Source organism: Eschrichtius robustus, chromosome 19, assembly GCF_028021215.1.
Source record: "Eschrichtius robustus isolate mEscRob2 chromosome 19, mEscRob2.pri, whole genome shotgun sequence".
NCBI lineage: Eukaryota > Metazoa > Chordata > Mammalia > Artiodactyla > Eschrichtiidae > Eschrichtius > Eschrichtius robustus.
Window position 1 is genome coordinate 12,560,772 of NC_090842.1, and position 17,779 is coordinate 12,578,550.

General features: G+C 40.7%; 1 pseudogene; it reads right to left on the reverse strand.

Moving 5' to 3' along the window:
* LOC137752354 (ADP-ribosylation factor 1 pseudogene) overlaps nucleotides 1-8,127 on the reverse strand; it is a 66,175-nt pseudogene extending 58,048 nt beyond the window's left edge.
* Between the last annotated feature and the right edge of the window lie 9,652 nt (nucleotides 8,128-17,779).

Genomic DNA, 17,779 nt, shown 5'->3' on the forward strand with positions numbered 1-17,779 from the left:
TGGTTCCCCTGTAAGGAGAGGATGTAAACAACATTTAACATATAGGAACACGATGGAAAAGTGAAGGTATAGTTAGTATGCATGTTAGCACAACGCCAAACCACTCTGTTTGAAGTCAGCACTTCTTTTTCAATAACTGAGCATCAAATTTTTTTTATCATAGAAAAATGGAAACTGTTCTTGGATGCTTTTCAAATCAGTCAATACCACACACACTGATTGAATAGCATCTATATATGTGCCAAGCTACTGTTGCTGGTACAGGCGCTTATGGTAAATTATTCTATCTCTGCAACATGTTATTTGGAGGAAAATTGGCACTATTTGCAAGGAACTTTGGGTTTAATTTGCATCTAAAAATTTTAAATACCCATAATTGTATATGGCCAGGAACATTACCCATGGTTAATTTGCATATTGTTCTTATTGTCCCTAAGATGTAGGACATTTAACAATGACTACTTTATGCCACATGACGTTGCACACCAAACTGAGAGCAAAGATCACTCAGGGCTGATGAAACTTGGCATTGAGGATTTTTGGGGTCATGATGAACCACCAAACAGTTTAACACCCTTTCATCTCATGCCCCCTGAATTTCCCTTTTGAGCATACCTTCTGCCCAGGTTTTTGCAGACTCATCCCAGGACTGTCTGGCTCAATTATCTTGGTCCTAGGTGTCTGTAAGCAGAATCATACTTCAGAGTATGATGTTTCTCCTTCCTTATGTTATCAGTAGCACAAAAGCTGAAGCTCCCTTCCATCTTGAGAGTTTGAACTTCATTCTCCTTTAATGTAACAGTCCTTTCACTAAATCCTTTCTCAGGCTCATTGGCTGCTTCTGTTGAAAATACTCTAACCTTGTATCCCTTTCTTGTTATGAATAAAACAGTTATCCAAACCTTAATGCTGAGAAATTTTCACAGTTCTCCAGCACTTTCATACTGCAGCTCTGCCAATAGTGGAAAATGAATCTAGGCTCTGGAGGGAAAAATTTGTGCTTCAAAGGAAAAACTATGTGTTATCTATAGCATGTCTCCATATTATCTGTTTATGATTCTATGGCAGCTATTCTACATCTCTTTAAATTATAGATAACTGATGGCAGTGAAAAATAATTCTTATCTATAGTTATACAAATCTGTGCTGTCCAAAGAGAGTTAATTGACCTCCCTCCGTCACTGTGGAGAAGCCAGGATTTTCTTTTGAACTGTTAAACATCTACTTGATTTCCTCACTGATTCATGAGTTAAATAAAATCTTTAATAATTATTCATTTTATATCTGCATGGAAGTCACATATTTATCTTTTTTTTAATTACCATTTAACAGCTGCAAATGAGGAAAAATAAGCATAACGAGGTTATTGATCAGGGAATTTATAAAAATGAGATGGTAAAAGAGGACATATCCAGCAAGAGGGGATCAAGAGTCATATTCTCTCATGCTTTTCTTAGCATTAACATGCCATAATTTAGGGGGAATGAAAATAAAGAGTTATTTAATAAGTTTCTCTAAAAGTAATATCACATTTATATTCATATTGGAGAGTCTTGATGGAAGTGATTAAAGGGTGATGGTTAGTATCTGAAACCACTGTCAAGGCAAAAATTGCACCAGACGAAGTTAAGCAGGTAAGGAAGACTTTATTCAAGGCTATTGAAATAGGGAAGAAAGACAGTCTGAACTCAACTCCACCAAAGCAATGGGCATGAGAGTTTAAAAGCTGGGTTGGTAGATATCATAGATCATCTGTGTTTGCTAATTGGCCTTACCCAAGGAAAAGGGAGGCAGAGGGAGATTCAACACACAGAGAGGAGAAGGCAGTGTAAAGACAGAGCAGCGAGAGACTTGAAGATCCTGGCCTTGAGGACTAGTGTGATGCAGCCACAAGCCAAGGATTGCCCAGTATCCACTAGAAGTTGGAAGAGACAAGGAAATTATTCTCCCCTAGGGCCTCCAGGGTGAGAACAACCCTGCCCACACCTTGATTTTGACTCAGTGATACTTATTTCTGACTCCTGGCCTCCAGAACTACAAGAGAATAAATTTCTATTATTTTAAGCCACCAAGATTGTGGTAACTTGTTACAGCAGCCAAGGGAAACCAATACTGATTTTGGTACCAAGGAGTGGGGTACTGCTGTAACAAATACCTAAAAATGTGGAAGTGGTTTCGGAGTTGGTAATGGACAAAGGATAGAAGAATTTTGAGGCACATGATACATAAAACCTAAATTGCTTTAAACAAACTACTGACAGAAATATAAGCATTAAGGACAATGCTGCTGAGAGCTCAGAAAGAAGGGAGAAGCACAAAAGAGGAAACCTGTATCATCTTGGAGAATATGTATATTGTCTCAAACAGAATACTGGTAGAATGTGAACATTAAACGTGCTGCTCAAGGGTCTCAGAAGGAAATGAGAAACATCCTAGTGGAAAATGGAAGAAAGGCAATCCTTGTTATACAGTGGCAGAGAAATTCACTGAATTGTGACCTACAGTTGTGTGGGAAACAAGAACTTGTAAGCGATGAATTCAGATATTAGCTGAGGAGATTCCCAAGCATAGCCTTGAGATACAGCCTGGCTTCTCCTTGCTGCTTGTACTAAAATGCTAGAGGAAAGAGACATACTGAGGAAAGAATCACTAAGCCAAAAGGAACAGGACTTGTTGATCTGGGAAATTCCCAGACTACCCAGATTGCAAAAGATGCTAAAATTAGGAGATTCACTGTTACAAAAGCGTACTCTGGAGAGAAGTCCAGCGGTATGGCTGGAGAACCTTTTGTTAGTGTGGAAGAGATTAAGCATGAGTGAAGGGGAGCACAGTTGGGGGACTGGAGAATCTGGGTGAGAGATAATGGTGCATTGGTCTGCGAAGTACATGTGGCGGTCTAGCACTACAAGTGATGAAAAGTGGTTGGATTCTAAATGTATGCTGAAGACAGAAGTGATGATATTTTCTGACTGACTGTATACACTTTGTGAGAGAGAGTGTTGAGGATTATTCCAAAGCATTGGGTCTGGGTAACTGGAAGGATAAAGTTGACATTTCCTGAGATGTAGGAAAACACCAGGAGCCCAGTTTTTAGCATAATAGGTTGATATTTCCATTGGGAAAAGCAAGTGGAGATTCTGGGAAGGTAATTGAATATAGGACTCCAGAGATCAGCACCTAGGTCCAGACTACAGCTATAAATTTGGGGTCATCCAAAATATACAAACAACTCATACAACTCAACAACAAAAAAACAAATAACCCAATTGAAAAATGGGCAGAAGACCTTAATAGACATTTCTCCAAAGAAAACATACAAATGGCAAGTAGGCACATGAAAAAGTGTTCAGCATCACTAATTATTAGAGAAATGCAAATCAAAACTACAATGAAGCGGGCTTCCCTGGTGGCACAGTGGTTAAGAATCTGGCTTCCAATGCAGGGGACATGGGTTCGAGCCCTGGTCCGGGAAGATCCCACATGCCACGGAGCAACTAAGCCCGTGCGCCACAACTACTGAGCCTGCGCTCTAGAGCCCATGAGCCACAACTACTGAGGCCACGTGCCACAACTACTGAAGCCCACACACCTAGAGCCCGTGCTCTGCAACAAGAGAAGTCACCGCAATGAGAAGCCGGCGCACCGCAAGAGCAGCGAAGAGCAGCCCCTGCTCACCGCAACTAGAGAAAGCCCACGCGCAGCAACAAAGACCCAACGCAGCCAAAATTAATTAATTAATTAATTAATTTTAAAAACTACAATGAGGTACCACCTCACACCGGTCAGAAGGGCCATCATTAAAAAGTCTACAACTAACAAATGCTGGAGAGGATGTGGAGAAAATGGAACCCTCCTACACTGTTGGTGGGAATGTAAATTGGTGCAGCCACTATGGAGAACAGTATGGAGATTCCTCAGAAAACTAAAAATAGAATTACCATATGATCCAGCAATCCCACTCCTGGGAATATACCCAGACAAAACTATAATTCAAAAAGATACATGCACCCCTATGTTCACAGCAGCACTGTTCACAATAGCCAAAACATGGAAACAACCTAAATGTCCATCAACAGAGGAATGGATAAAGAAGACATGGTACATATATACAATGGAATACTACTCAACCATAAAAAAGAATGAAATAATGCCATTTGCAGCAACATGGATGCAAATAGAGATTATCATACTAAGTGAAGTAAGTCAGAAAGAGAAAGACAAATACCGTATGATATCACTTATATGTGGAATCTAAAATATGGCACAAATAAACCAATCTACAAAACAGAAACAGACTCATAGACACAGAGAACAGACTTATGGTTGCCAAGGGGGAGGGGAAAAGGGAGAGGGATGGACTGGGAGTTTGGGGTTGGTAGATGCAAACTATTACATACAAAATGGATAAACAACAAGGTCCTAATGTATAGCACAGGGAACTATATTGAATATCCTGTGATAAACCATAATAGAAAAGAATATTAAAAAAGAATGTAGGGCTTCCCTGGTGGTGCAGTGGTTAAGAATCCGCCTGTCAATGCAGGGGACACAGGTTCAAGCCCTGGTCCAGGAAGATCCCACGTGCTGCAGAGCAAATAAGCCCATGCGCCACAACTACTGAGCCTGCGCTCTAGAGCCTGCAAGCCACAACTACTGAAGCCCACGTGCCACAACTACTGAAGCCCGTGTGCCTAGAGCCCATGCTCCGCAACAAGAGAAGCTACTGAAATTAGAAGCCCGCGCACCGCAACAAAGACTAGCCCCCGCTCGCCGCAACTAGAGAAAGCCTGTGTGCAGCAACAAAGACCCAACTCAGAAATGGAAATAAAAACAAAAATAAGCAAATGGGACCTAATGAAACTTAAAAGCTTTTGCACAGCAAAGGAAACCATAAACAAGACGAAAAGACAGCCCTCAGAATGGGAGAAAATATTTGCAAACGAAGCAACTGACAAAGGATTAATCCCCAAAATATACAAGCAGCTCATGCAGCTCAATGTCAAAAAAACAAACAACCCAATCCAAAAATGGGCAGAAGACCTAAATAGATGTTTCTCCGAAGAAGATATACAGATTGCCAACAAACACATGAAAGGATGCTCAACATCACTAATCATGAGAGAAATGCAAATCAAAACTACAAGGAGGTATCACCTCACACTGGTCAGAATGGCCATCATCAAAAAATCTCCAAAAAATAAATGCTGGAGAGGGTGTGGAGAAAAGGGAACCCTCTTGCACTGTTGGTGGGAATGTACATTGATACAGCCACTATGGAGAACAGTATGGAGGTTCCTCAAAAAACTAAAAATAGAACTACCATACGACCCAGCAATCCCACTACTGGGCATATACCCTGAGAAAACCATAATTCAAAAAGAGTCATGTACCACAATGTTCATTGCAGCTCTATTTACAATAGCCAGGACATGGAAGCAACCTAAGTGTCCATCGACAGATGAATGGATAAAGAAGATGTGGCACATATATACAATGGAATATTACTCAGCCATAAAAAGAAGTGAAATTGAGTTATTTGTAGTGAAGTGGATGGACCTAGAGACTATCATACAGAGTGAAGTAAGTCAGAAAGAGAAAAACAAATACCGTATGCTAACACATATATATGGAATATTAAAAAAAAAAAAGGTTCTGAAGAACCAAGGGGTAGGACAGGAATAAAGACGCAGATGTAGAGAATGGTCTTGAGGACACGGGGAGGAGGAAGGATAAGCTGGGACGAAGTGAGAGAGTGGCATGGACATATATACACTACCAGATGTAAAATAGATAGCTAATGGGAAGCAGTCGCATAGCAAAGGGAGATCAGCTCCGTGCTTTGTGACCACCTAGAGAGGTGGGATAGGCAGGGTGGGAGGGAGGGAGATGCAAGAGGGAGGAGATATGGGGATATATGTATACGTATAGCTGATGCACTTTGTTATAAAGCAGAAGGAAACACACCATTGTAAAGCAATTATAGTCCAATAAAGATGTTAAAAAAAAAAAAAGACCCAACTCAGCCAAAAATAAAAATAAATAAATAAATGAATAAAAATTTTTAAAAAAAGAATGTATGTGTATAACGGAGTCACTTTGCTGTACAGCAGAGATTGGCACAACATTGTAAATCAACTACACTTCAATAAAAAAATTTTTTTGATAAAATAAAATAAATTTGGGGTCATCAATATACAGATAATATCTAAAGCCGTGAGGCTGGAGGAGGTCATCAGGAAGGGACTGTAGATACAAAATAGAAGAGGTTTCAAAAGTGAGTCATGGGAGCCTCCAAAATTAAAAGGTCAAGAAGTGGAGGAGAGAGCAGCAGAGGAGACTGAGAAGGAGTGTGGTAGGAGAAAAACCAGGAGAGTGTGGACTTCTGCTGAGCCAAGTGAAGAAAGCGCTTCAAAAAAGGAATGATCAAAAGCGTCGGGGCTTCCCTGGTGGCGCAGTGGTTGAGAATCTGCCTGCCAATGCAGGGGACACGGGTTCGAGCCCTGGTCTGGGAAGATCCCACATGCCGCGGAGCAACTAGGCCCGTGAGCCACAACTACTGAGCCTGCGCGTCTGGAGCCTGTGCTTCACAACAGGAGAGGCTGCGATAGTGAGAGGCCCGTGCACCGCGATGAAGAGTGGCCCCCGCTTGCCACAACTAAAGAAGGCCCTCGCACAGAAACGAAGACCCAACACAGATAAAAATTAATTAATTAATTAATTAAAAGTGTCACGTACTGGGATTTCCCTAGTGGTCCAGTGGTTAAGACTCTGCGCTTCCACTGCAGGGGGCACGGGTTCGATCCGGGGTTGGGAAACTAAGATCCCACATGCCATGTGGCCAAAAAAAAAAAGTGTCAAGTACTGCTAAGAAGGTACGTAAGAAGAGGATGAGAAGTGTCCATGGTATATACCAGCCTGGAAGTCATTGGAGATGTTGACTACAAACGTTTTGTTATGATACTGACATGATGATTTCAGTGGGGGATAAGAGAGAGAATTTAAGGACAGTATATATAGGAAATGAAATGAAATGGACTGCAAAGTCAATTAATTTTGCTTTTTAAAAAATCCACAAATTGGCCAGAATAAGCTCATTACTAACTTAAAAGAGTTTTGCTGAGAGGTACCAGGTGGCTAGAGGTACGGAGGAAATGAGTAACCAACATGGATCATTCAGTTAGAGAGTTTGCTAATTAAAGAAGGAGGTAGTAAATGCATGGTAATTTCCAAGAGCTAAGGGGAAAAGCAAATGTGATTGTTTTAATCTGTTAAATCTGTTAAGTCTGTGAGGTAAAAACAGAGAAAGAAGAGACTGAATGGGGTTCTTGAAGAGTCGATGAGAATAAGAAAAGCAAAGGTGAAGGAACTGACTTTAGAAAAGGAGTAATTTCTTCCTGAGAAATATTAGGGACAGATGCAAAGGTAACTGCACACCAGGCTTTCTCAATCTCATCACTATTGACATTTTGACCAGGATAGTTCTTTGCTGTGGGATGGCCTCTCTGTGCGTTATTGGACATTTAGCAACCCTGATCTCTACCCACTAGATGCCAGTAGCACTCTCCCCCTGTCATGACAGCCCCAAATTGTCTCCAGACATTGCCAATGTCCCCTCAGGGCGAAATCACCTTGGTTGAGAACCACTGATATAGAGATAAATTGAAGGGCAGAGATTGCACTATGGGCGTTCTGAGTACTATGAGAAATTGGAATGGTAATGCATACAAGGTATTAGAATAAGCTGAGTGATTAAGAGAACTTCTGGGAAGAATTCTTAATAACAATAGATACTATGGTGGCTTTGTTTTGTGTCAACTTGGCTCACTGGAACTGTGTCTGCCAGAATGCCCCTCCCTATATAGTTCTAGACTCATGTGGGCCACAAGAGACATTTTACGTGAGATTTGAAGGTGGAAGGAAACAGCCACCACATTCGTTTCATACTCAGAAGGCTACTGTAGGGCACCAGGCATGACTGCAGCTCACACACATTGTCACTAATCTGCCGGCTCACCTTGGAATGAAGCAACAACCAGGCCACGGCTCCTCCAGCTCCTCCCACTCCTGTACTAGGCGCCTCTTTAGCTCTGTGATGAAGGGCACCAGCTGCCCCAGCAAGTCATCCATCTCATTGAAGTGGGAGGCCTGGAAGCAGTGAGAGACCCATGTGGGTTCCATTTCATCTCTGAGGGCTCCAGGCCATCCCTCTAGTTTCCAGTTTGTGCTTACTCTCCCCTACTTCTTGTCTATCTTTCTTCCCAATTGCCAGTCCTGCTGACTTCAAGCTGCAGCATCCAACACAGAAGCAATAACTGTATATAAGCTCTTCAATGCAATCTCTCAATTGTTTAAGGTCAAATCCCTACAACAAATCCCACATTCCATACCATTTATTTACTACTGCCTGTATGTCAAGTATAACAACACTATAAATTACGTTGTAGTATCCTTATTTTATAGGTGAGGAAACAAGAGTCAGAAAGACTAACTCTATCAAGGTCCCACATTTAGTAGACATGGAGTCTGAACAACATCCACCTTCCTTTAAAATCCTCTCTCTTTCCATTCTCCCAGTCTACAGTGCTGGCAGTTAGCAATTTTAAGAAATAAGGAGGCGTAGAACTTTTTTAAATTAATGACCTTGGCCTATTGGTAAATGATTCTACACTGTATTCTAATAATGGTGGGAAATAAATAAAAGCCCTTTTCAAGATAGCACTTAATGATGTTTTAGAGGTAGGAGGCACAAAAGTTAAAGATAAAATTTACTTGCTCTTCACGGATATGAAATAAGAAGAGTTTCAGTTTTCCATTTTCTATTACTGCATAATGCCTCTGAGACACTAACATTTGGTGGCAGCAGATGTCCTGAAAGTTTAGAAGGAACCTTAATCAATCTATCAACACTCAGTTTAATCAAAACTAGGAGAGAGTGATCAAGGAGTTTATGACTATTACTTGTGCCACGGCCAATGTCCTGGCTTCGCCTTTCCTGTCTCTCACCTCCAAGGCAGAGCTTCTAGGCCTTTCCACACCAGCTGACACTGACAGTAACAACAGCAGCCATGTTTGCAGTACACATGGACTGTGGCAACAGACCAAGATAGAATAAGTCTAGCTTTTTACTTGCTGGTATTTTTAAAAGCAGCAGCATAACCACAAAGGCATTGAAGAAAATGTATTAGGTTCGCTGGGTGAACAATCTTATGTGTACATATCTCCGTGTCTACTATAGCATTTAAAGTCCTGAGGTACCAGGATCAAATCTATGAATTACTTTCCAAAAAGGCTAGAATGATAGAATATCAACATCGAAAGGGATTTTTTTCTTCAAGTCACCTAATCCATTCCCCTTCCAAGTGGATGAATCCATTCTAAAACTAACCAAGTAGTCATGCATGCTCTTCTTTCACTCTCCAAATACCATGCCATTAACCAATTCAAAAGGGAGCCCATGTTATCCACTGAGAGCTAAAAGCTAGACTATGCCTGCCTGTGATTATGACCCAAGGGTGTTGGAAGAGTCATTTTGCATCATCCAGAGTATGTCTCCTCCACCTATCATGTGCCATATTTATTATTTAATGCATGCTCTATTGTTATAATAATGGCAATAATAACGAGATTGATATTAAAGCAGATACCTTCTAAACCATTTTGTTCCATCAGTAAAATTTTTGTTAGATCGATTATTGGAAGCACAAATGATTATTGCTTTTGCCACAATTTTTTTCATTTTATACCATAGCAGCACTATGATTATATTAGCTCAAAAGGTAATAATTATTTTAGTAGTCATTTTGAAAAGCCTCTTTTTCATGATTTCCACAGAAAATTATTCACTTGAACAAAGTTTTATTTTTAAAGTTATATTAAATGTAGGCTATGCGGGAGTTTATCTTATAAAAATAAGCTTCGTGTTGAAGCCCACTTTAAGATCACAGTTTTATTATCTGAGAAAAGGATAAAATTTTGAAATAGAATATCTTCATCAAAACTTGGGAACAATTTCTACAGAAATTGTCAATTAACTCTTGCATATTGTCTGCAGGTTTCTATCAGCACAAGATGGATCTTGATACATGTTATACCCCTTTTAAGAGCTGGAGAAATCAAGTCACAAGTAGTTCTTACTGTTTATGAGATCTCACAGCCATCTGCCAGAAATAGAAGGAAGGGCTTGCGGTGACCATTCTTCTGCTTTGTAACTAGAGCGTAGTCTCTCCAGGAACACCTTATATTTCACCTCATCAGAGTCTATCTCCACTAAGAGAAAACAGATAGTGAAGATATTGACAATATAAACGACCTCAAGAAAAAAAAATACAGACACTGCCGACATGTGTTAAAGAGTTTATCAGGATTAAAAACTGATTCATCAGGGAGTTCCCCGGTGGTCCGTGGTTAGAACTCCACACTCTTATTGCCGAGGGCCCTAGTCGGGCAACTAAGATCCCACAAGCCGCGCGGTGCAGCCAAACAAAAAACTGATTCAACAGTTTAATTTCTCAGTAACTGGATTAGTATCTGTCCTCTAAATAAATCTGCTTCTAGGGTGACTGTGTTCTGATCAGTTATAGGTAAAACATGTTCAATAAGAAAATTGAGGTGGGATTGTTTCTTTCAGATAAAAGAGTAGAAAAGTCCTAGAGGCAAAAGGCTAGAAATAATAGGAAGCTAAGTTTGATAATTCAACTTTATATGGCAGTACTCTATGGGAAAAAATACAATTTAGTAGGATTCAATAAATAGTTTTCTAAAATTAAATTATTTGTTAGAATTAAGCTGTGCTCTGGGTTTTTAAATCAAAATGAATATGCTGTAGTAATTGGGGATATGAGAAAAAATACATTAACACTACTTGGAACATAGTTAACGTGTCTGAATTTATGCCAATATCTGTTTGTAAGAGGGAACAATTTCTAGTAGATGAAAGTTGCCAATTATGTTTTAATAGGTTCATATACAATGATAGTAGAATTGTAATACTGATTTTCTTCTGAATACTCCAATTTGCACTGTTTTCCTCCAATAATTTCTGCTTCAATGACTGTATATTGATCTCCACTATGTATTATTTTTCCTTAAATTAAATACTCTGTTTCTCAGTTGCGGGGGAGGGGGAGTACACACACGGAGACTAATCCAAATTCTGGTGAAACTACCTGATCTTTCATCAGTTTGCCACTTCATTTTCAAAATAATTCCCTTGACATTTTTGCCTTCAATGTTCAAGAATTGGCTATCCAAAGTATTTGTATTTATTCACCTTGCTTTCCTTCATATTTGATCTTTGTTTCTTGCTTTGAGTCATTTCACGGCTAATTAATTCCTCTACCTTCTATGTGAGACAAAGAAAGACAAAATAACATAAGCTATTGTAGTAGTGTCAAAGGAGAAAAAAAATAGAAAGGTACTAAACTGTTGCTCCAATTGTCAGTGCCAGCTAACCCCAGGTCTGTCAACTTCCTTCAGCACTGCCCCGGGTATGAAGAACCCTTGGCACGCAGCTCTACCCCTGCCCGACTCAGAGATAGAGCCACTTCTGCCAAGCCTGGCTGTATATGTAGAAATAAACGCAGGCGCACCATGCCTGTGAGGTTGCCAGTACTCTTGCTTCCCCAGGACAGGGAAGCCTTGGACACAGCGTGATTACTGAGCATTCCCTTCATTCCCTCCTAATCAATTTCTTCTAAGGAATACAGCTCTGCCTTCTTTTCCTGATTGATAATCTGTCCCAAGAGGGTCTAGAGTCTTCCTCCCTCTTGCTCTCAAATGGATAGATTTCCAACAATGCACCCAGCCAGCTCCCACTCCCACTCTTGCCTGCTCCCGTCTCCCAGGGACTAGAATTTACACGTGTACCATCAGGCACTGTTTGAGAGAAGACATACTGATGGGAAATCTGCACCATCCACTTACTACAATTATTTCCACCACCTAGAAATCCCGAGAAGGCACCCTGTGGAACGCCATAGCTGGCTGGTGTTACCAAACCAGGTTTGTTTGCCCTACTCGCAGCAAGCTGAGTGCTGAGATGCCGAGCTTTGCAGCAGAGAAAAGGTTTTCTCACAAGGCAGCCAAGTGAGTAGATGGGAGAACAAATCTCAAATCTACCCTCCCCCAAGGTGAGGAGCTCGGGATATTTATGGGATATAGCTGAGGTGTGGAGAATGTGGGGAAAGGTGATTGGAGATAAGAAGAAGATGAGGTAATCCTGTGCAGGCACAACTAAGCTACGTGTTTCTTCATGGGACACGTATTCAGAAAATAGCAGAGTTAGCATGCTCTGAGGGTGGAGTTTTGGGCCCTCTGATGTCAAAAGGTCACCAATCAGACACTCAACGAATGCCCAGTTGGAGGGTTGGTGGTCCCAACAAGTCTTAACCATCTCGAGCTCAAACTGGATACAGCTGACTCCAAGTTCCCAAAAAACAACTGGGGCAAGCATCTTATTATTTAAGCTAATGAGGCTTGGAGGACATGCAAGCTTTTTGTAGCAACGATTAAAGCCAGCTTGATCAGTGAAGGCAGCTTACACGTTTAGTGGATCTAACTGATGATTATCCTCAGTTTCACTAGAATACTCTTCTCTTCAGTCGTTCCCTCAAGGACAATATTCTGGAGACTTGGCCACTTCATTGAAGGCAACACAGCCTTGGGTTTGTCCTACTAATTACCCCCTGCCCATTCCTGGTGCTCTCTGCACCCCTCAGCAGCCAATTTTCACAGTCCTGTAACAGCTTACATATCTTAGGTTGATTTAATTTCATCTTTTTTGTTGCTGTTTCTTATTCCAGATAATCAAAATGCGTCAGCAATTATAGTAGTCGCTGAGAACTGATGTTAGGTTTCTCTACAGTAAGTTTCTTTTTAGCAAGGTTGATAAAATATGCAATAAAACTGTGTACAAAATATTGATCCAGCCTCTCTATGGGTCTACGAATGCTTTGACGAACATGAAGAAGGCCTGGAGGGATTCCAACTATCAGAAAGAATTAACCATGCATTGATGTCTTACTTGGTCCTGTGATAAGGAAATTGGGGATCCAAAAAGAATGCATAAGGTCACTCTGTCTTAATCGTTGCTGCATCCCAAGTACCTGTCACAGTACCTTGCCATAGTGGGTTTCCATAAACATTAGTTGAATAAAAAGTGAATGGATGAATACAGGATCTCATGCCTGAATTGAAGTTATCAAAAATAACTGAATAAACATCAGTTATGGGAGAATAGTGAAAAAATAGTGAGGTGCTGCCTAAACAAGTACTATAAAAGTTAAAAGAGAGAATACGGTATAGTGAAGAAGTTAGAAAAGAGTACATTGAGAATTTAGAACTAATTCAGCCTTAAATTTGGGACAAGGTTTAGCATCAGGTAGAGACAAAGGCATTCCTGGCACAGGGAACAGAATACATGAATATTTGCAGGTGCATAAGACCATGGACCAATGAGAAGAAATGCTCTGTTGGAGTAGAAAATGTGTGGGAAATACAGATAGATGGGTGGACTGAAGCCAGAACATGGAGATCAATAAAACTCAGTCTGAGGAGGACTTGGAAAAGCACCAGAGAAGTCTGAGTCTGGTCAAGCAAGATGTTTTTTGTATGTCAGGACATTAACTTCCTCTCTATTTCACGAAGTCCATTTTTCCAAAAGACGTGTATTTCTTTCTCATGCTCTGGGTTTGACAGAAGACCCCATGATAGGTGGGGCAGGGCAGGGGGTAAAGAGCTCATGGTAAACCAGGAAAAGAGAGCCACAATCAAGTAGAAGACAGTAACTTGGACAATGATGTTGTCAAAACCTGGTTGCCAAAACTATCACCAAAGCATCTACTGACAAAACAAAGCACAGTTAATTTCTTACCATGGTAAGGGAGGACACTAGGTCAGCAGGGTCTTAATAATGTCCTGGAGAGGGAAGGACAAAGTCAGTATACTTACTGAAATTTTGAAGTCTGGTTTAAAGCAGGTCTTACAATGTGGAGGCTTGATTACGACTGGGCCGGAATCATGACGTAAGAGTTTAGGATTAGTGATAGTTAAGGACATAGCAATGCAAGACTTTTGAGGCAGGGATTCAAAGAGTCTGGTGTAAACTGTCCATGGATGCTTTCTATTAATGAGTTGATGGAACTCTCTGGGAGTCCTTGGAATGAAAAGTAAACTTATTTACAGCTTGTATCCTCCAGGGAAAGAGTCTCATGAAATACTACAGTTATGTCAAAGACAGTGGGATAATAAAGTCATGTTAATGTACATGGTAAGGTGCACAGATGGCTTCTATTCTGAGTGTACATGCATGCAAAGAACACAGGAAGGGCTTCCCTGGTGGCGCAGTGGTTGAGAATCTGCCTGCCAATGCAGGGGACACGGGTTCGAGCCCTGGTCTGGGAAGATCCCACATGCCGCGGAGCAACCAGGCCCGTGAGCCACAACTACTGAGCCTGCGCGTCTGGAGCCTGTGCTCCGCAACAAGAGAGGCCGCGACAGTGAGAGGCCCGCGCACCGCGATGAAGAGTGGCCCCCACTTGCCTCAACTAGAGAAAGCCTGCGCACAGAAACGAAGACCCAACACAGCCATAAATAAATAAATAAATAAATAAATAAATAAATAAATAAATAAATAAATAAATAAAATTAAAAAAAAAAAAAGAACACAGGAAGTAGAACCAAGGGAAGAGGGCTGAGACCTGCTCAGTAGATTCAGAAAAGTCTTCAAAGAAGAGGTGGCCTCTGTGCCATGAGCTAAAAAATGAGCAGAGTTTGATCTGTGTACAAAAGGGAGAAAGGATTCAAGGAAAGAGCGTAATGTAGTGTAAGAAAAGGGGTGAAAGAATGTGTCCGGTCTGAGGGACTATCCATAGATTCCACAAGCAGAACCCTTCACTATTGTTCTAAGTTAGAAACGGATGCACTTCTACTGTGTTCATTTTAATGATTCAGAGTATTTTGTTGGGAAAGAACTTTTTGCATAAGTTAAGGATGTTTCAAATTTTCCTGAAACTACTTTTGTGTTTTGAGATGAGCTTAAAAACAAATAACAATTTGGGGATGTAAACTTAAAATCATGTGGGATTTTTTAAATATACTTTTTTAATAAACAAATTGTTGAAACACATAGAAACTCATTCCTATCTAGAGAGAGTGAAAGAGAAAGGAAGCACGGAGCTTCCAGCAGGGTTTGTAGTTTCTCTGAGGTAGTGTAATAGCATTCAAACCCTCCAGGAAAAGAAAGGAAATTTTCTCTACTACCGAAAGCCAGAGTTGAGACCATTTAGCTCTCTCTTGCATGTCAGGGAACTTTTGGTAAATTAACCTAGAAATAAATCCAAAGGGATTATGATTGCTGTGCTTTATAATAAAAGAGATGGCCTTAAGGAGATTTAATCAGAAAATAAATTTCAAAATCAAAAGCATGCTTTGATGCAAGAACACCGGGAAACCAATCAGCATTTGATGCTCTTGTGTAGCCTTTCCTAGAAAGCACCTTATCCCTTTGGTGCCTTTGTCTGATAAAGGTCAGGACACCCCTACGTGGCCCTTTCATGAGTTGGTCAGACCCAGGTCCCCCAGTCAGTGATGAGCACAGCTCAGATTCAACAAGCTGCAAGCCTGCTAACCCCACACCTGAGAGCCCAGACAGATTCAGAACAACCAGCTAATTAAACCTGGAGCACCAAGCTATCATCATCCAAGATTCATGGGCATCCAACAAGCAGAAGAACTATCAACACGGCATTTGGCAACAGCTGTCACCTGCTATAATATTCTTTAATTATCTTCAAATCTCTAAGAACTGACAAATGGGTGACAAAATGCAATTTTCTGTGTCAGGAAGCGAGAGACAAGCCTGTGTTACTTTGCTGAGAGGAAATACTGTAAAATCATCACTCTCAGCTCTTCTTATTGGGGAGAGGGGGACTGTTGTCACTCAATTCTTGTCTGTAAACACACTCATTACAGGGCTCCTGGAGGGACACGTTGCCTTCTTTATAAAGATTGAAGAAGAGAAGCCAGAATGGGTTCTGGGCTATGCTGAGCGGTCCCCCATAGGCTCAGCACGTCTTTCAAATTCAGCCCCAGCTCCAGTGCTAGCCCCACCATGGTGCTTATGTCCTGTGGACATGCATTCCTAGGGTGGACCCCTAGCAAAGCCAATCCAAGTTCCCTGGAATCAAGTCATGCCTCTTTCCACAGATTCCTCCCGGTGCCTGTCCAAATTGTGACTTAATCCCTCTACATTGCAGTGATGTTTATTTCCATTAGTCCCTAACTTCTGGTCATTACATTCTACTAAGTGTGTGTGATAACATCCTTTGTCCCTTTGAGGCAAGTTTGCTTCTATCACCTACACAGCTTTGCCAGCCTTTGTGTGTCAAAAGTGTCCATGAGGACACAAAATAAATTGCAGAAAGAAGGTCACTATGTAGTAAATAGCTCTTAACAACATCAGCTAGAAAAACTACATCATCTGTATAGAGTAGTAGGGCACTCATAAGCTAAGAGCACTGTACCACTCATGGTTCTAGAACATAAAAATAGAGAAAAATATGGGCTAGCTCACATTGGCTGAAAGTATAAGATAGCCCCTAGAGCTTGAGGAAAACATACATTAACAGTGTGCTACAACAAACTGTTATATACAATTAAAACTGACACATATATATAGTTCTTTTTTTAGTATTTGAGAGACAAATGACCAATCAACATGCTGTTACCAGGTGCTGACAATCTAAAAGGATAATAATTCTCAAAACGTACAGTGTTTGTGACTTGTTCTTAAAATGTGCATAAGTATATTAACACAGGGAGAAATGATTGAAAGGTCTGGTTACATTTCTGAACCATCCAAACAAAATTTTTATATTAAGATTTAAATTAGAGTGTCAAAAGCTGATCAGTGAACGTTCCTGTCTACTAGTTATAGTATAATCATTTAAATTTTGTATTTAAAATTATTTTATGCAATTAGCATATTATTTTAAATGTCAATTAATACAATAGTTAAATTAGTCTGTTTTTATGATCTCTGAGATGTAAGTTCTCTGGGGATAAGGACAAGATCTGTTAGGTGATTTTGTTCATGGTACTTTGATAACCAACATTTGGTATTTGATCATTTTAATAATAAAGTCAACTGTTTTCTCCAAGACCATGAAGTCAAATTAATTTTTTTCTTCTCTATTTTCAATCTTATTATCCACTCCATCAATGCTTCTCACCTTATCACTTCAGAGCCCACAGGTCAAGGAATCTTAGTGTCCAGTACATGATTAAACCCATTAACTGAAATGGCACCTGAAATGGACGTGCCACTAACCTAAAGAGATAAAAGGGGGCTTCCCTGGTGGTTCAGTGGCTAGGAATCTGATTGCCAATGCAGGGGACATGGGTTCGAGCCCTGGTCTGGAGAGATCCCACATCTTCGTTGCCGTGGAGCAACGGAGCCCTTGTGCCACAACTACTGAGCCCACTTGCCACAGCTACTGAAGCCTGCGCACCTAGAGCCCATGCTCCACAACAAGAGAGGCCACCACAGTGGGAGGCCCGCGCACCGCAACGAAGAGTGGCTCCTGCTCGCCACAACTGGAGAAAGCCCACGCACAGCAACGAAGACCCAAGGCAGCCAAAAATAAATAAATAAATAAATAATTTTTTTTTTTTTAAAAAGAGATAAAAGGAGATCATTATTTTCTCCAATCAACTTCCACTGAAAATGCAGGGCAAGGCAGGAAGTTGATCTAGAAGAAGGTACAACATCAGAATGCTGCCC